Genomic DNA, 3,125 nt, shown 5'->3' on the forward strand with positions numbered 1-3,125 from the left:
TCTCCACACCAAACTCATTGTCCTGCACGCAATGATTGGTGATAAATAGCAACTTCAAGGGACGCATGAGCCCACCCATTTCGTTTAATAGTTCAAAACATGCCAAAGGCCCATGAGTGTTGTGTTTCAAACATACTCTGACAACCGTATCAGCCAACTCTGAGGGAGACAAACAACAAAAACCAACAAAACGCAGATTTTTGTTATTGAAATGCAACAATATTAGGGTGTTTTCGTTTCGTTTTGTTTTATCCAACCAACCAGTAAGATATGTAGAAGGCAAATGTGTGGTTTTACACAACAAATGCAGAAAATTAGCAAACATTAAACCAAAGAAAATACCTAACGAATCCCAAATTCAATACAACCTCAGTAAGCTCCTAGCAATGGAATGTGCATGGCTTGCGCTGCTTTTGCCTGACCCACATCTCCGGCTGCCCCTCATCGGCGTCAAGTAGAATCTTAACAGTCCGTTATCGATGTTATTCGGCAAATACCTTGCACTCCTATTCCTTTCCAACACAAATTCATCTCTCTTCTTATAGTGACCATTTGACTCAACACAGCTCTTCCTTTCACTGACAAATGGTCCACCTAGACTGCTCGAACTCCTCCAGCTTACACTGCTATTGCTCCTCAAAATCTTCGGATTACATCCTCCTCTCAACTCCGGCCAAGATTCCGAATTCGACCTCTCCACATCATTAGCTCTACTAAACCTATCTTCATCCTCATCTTTGTTAACACTCCTATTATAACCCGAAAAAATTCCAAACTTTACTCCACCTGCGCGACTTCTTAGACGACCCTTTCAGATCCCCGATAACAGACTCAAAGGTCTCGGGATATTCATCTCTCAAAGAATTTGAGTTAGAATCCCTATCAGGCACAAGTTTAGGTCCATTGAATGAATCAACACTTGCAGGGGAAACCTTTGCATTAGGAACCGATTTCATTTCATCCATATCGGCTACGACAGCTGCAGCAGTCTTCCTAATAGAACTCAACCCATCGAGACTCTTTCTTCTCCTAGAAGAAGAATTCGAGTAATAATCCCTTGTTTGAGCTGACCCTCCGGGAAGGGATTCATCCTCGATAATGGAATTCATAGTCACCGGATCCTCGACAATAACTTGAGTATCAGACCTCAAAACATGATGAGCTGGAGCATCTTCCACAACCGAAACCATTGTGGGCATTATGGGAAATGTTCTGCCAATCAAATATCCATCCCAGGAGGCTCTCGGCTCATCGAAAGAGTATCTCGAATCATCATACGACATCATTGCTGCATCAAACGACATCCTCCCAGTATCGAGAGAAAACCTTGGCTCCGTGTCACAAGACATTCTCCCGAACCCATAGTCCGCAATCTCAGACTGGGTATCTCTATGTTGTCTCCTAATCGGCTTCTTCACCGGAAATCTCGCTGATCCACCGTCATTTCTCCTCTTCTTAAGCTTTTGTTTTTGCCTCCATTTCTGCAATTTCTTACTGAAAACTGAAGCAGCCGACCAGAAACTCCCTGCAATCTCCTTAAGATCTCTTCCGGGGGCCTTCTTTGTTTGCGAATCAAGATCTATATGATCCTTCATAGGCTTCAGCTCCTCTTCTTGACAGAGTTCCTCTTCGTATTCCTCCACAATATCTCCCACTTTCTCTTGGATTAAACTCGCGGTAGTAACAGCCACATTGGATTCTTCTTCTTCTTCTTCTATGATCTCTATGTCATCTGTGTGATTGGTTTCATTATCTGTTTGGCCTTCTTTGCTTTCAAAAATAGGACCTTGAACTTCACTTGAAAAAGAACCCAAATTCGGAGGTTCAACTTCAACAATTACAGAAGACCTTCCGTTTCCAGCTGCTTCTTTTTTATGTGGATTCCTCTCTGCGTCGTGATAAAAGAGTGACCAGAGCATATTTCGAGCCCTAACGTCGCAAGATTTCCTCAGAGGTTCAGAAACCCCTGAGAAACCCTCATTCTTCGAGGCCGAGAAAGACTTGGTCCGCCTTAGCTCGGGAAAGAACCCGGGTCGATTGCCACCTCCACCGGAAGGCTTGAAAATGGCTTTAAGTGCGGCGGTAGCAGTGGAAGTGGCGAAGGCGACTGGAGGCTTCCGAGAAGAAGATGGAGCAGCGACAGAAGAAGACTCGAGAACATGGAGACGTTCGCAGAGGCATAAAGGGCAAAAACTAGTGAAATTTTCTTCGGCGTGGCGATTACAGGAAGTAGAAGGGCGGTGGGGCTGCGGCGGTTGAGGTTGCGGCGTTAATGCTGGAGGAGGCTCCACGTTGGGATTCATAACCGATAGTAATATGAAATGAGCCTTCTGCTCATATTATTAGCTTCAGAGAAAAGGAAAAACTGAAAATGTGAAACAAAGATGGAAGCTTTCTTTAGTTTCCTGCATTTACCCTCTCAAAACACATTGCCTCCAACGGACAGCAAGAGAACAGAAAAACTGAGAGAATGACGGAGAGTCTCAATTTTTTTTTTTACTTAATTTTTTTTAATTATATGTTTGAGATATATATTTATAGGACATGATTCACCTATAATCAATGTAAAATTAAATATTTTATACAATTTTTAAGGTCGTTGGACGATTGAAATAATATATAAATATTTTTTAATGTTTTATTAGTTTTTACATTCTTCAATTGGTCCTCTTTTGTTTAGCCATTTTTATTTTTTTCCTGTTATTAATATATTATAATATATATAAGAAATAATGTAATTCATAATTAAATATAAAATTTAATTTAAATTTATTGAGTGATCTTAATAATTAAAATTAATATTATTTTCTTTTAAAATTTTATGTTCAAATAGCTATGATGGTAGAGTATATATATATTATCAAAAAATTATAAAAATGTAATCTCATAATACCAACCTATTAAAAAGTGTAAGATTTGACTAACGGTTAAAGTGTCTAGCCTTATTCTCTAAGCTCTTAGGTAATCTTCGGCCTTCATCTACTATACAACATATTTATTTCTAAAGATGAAATAATAATTCATCTCCAGCACTATCTCTACATTATAATAACAAAAACCAAAAAATTACAAAAAAAAATTAGAACAATTTTCCTACAAATTCAAACAGGCACTTGAAAAACAAG

At 39.4% G+C, this 3,125-nt stretch overlaps 1 pseudogene; it reads right to left on the reverse strand.

The window, feature by feature from the left end:
- Positions 1–242: 242 nt before the first annotated feature.
- Positions 243–2,407, reverse strand: LOC120197794 (annotated as a pseudogene).
- Positions 2,408–3,125: the final 718 nt, after the last annotated feature.

The sequence above is a fragment of the Hibiscus syriacus genome, unplaced genomic scaffold, assembly GCF_006381635.1.
Source record: "Hibiscus syriacus cultivar Baekdansim isolate YM2019G1 unplaced genomic scaffold, ASM638163v2 tig00117056_pilon, whole genome shotgun sequence".
Classification (NCBI taxonomy): domain Eukaryota; kingdom Viridiplantae; phylum Streptophyta; class Magnoliopsida; order Malvales; family Malvaceae; genus Hibiscus; species Hibiscus syriacus.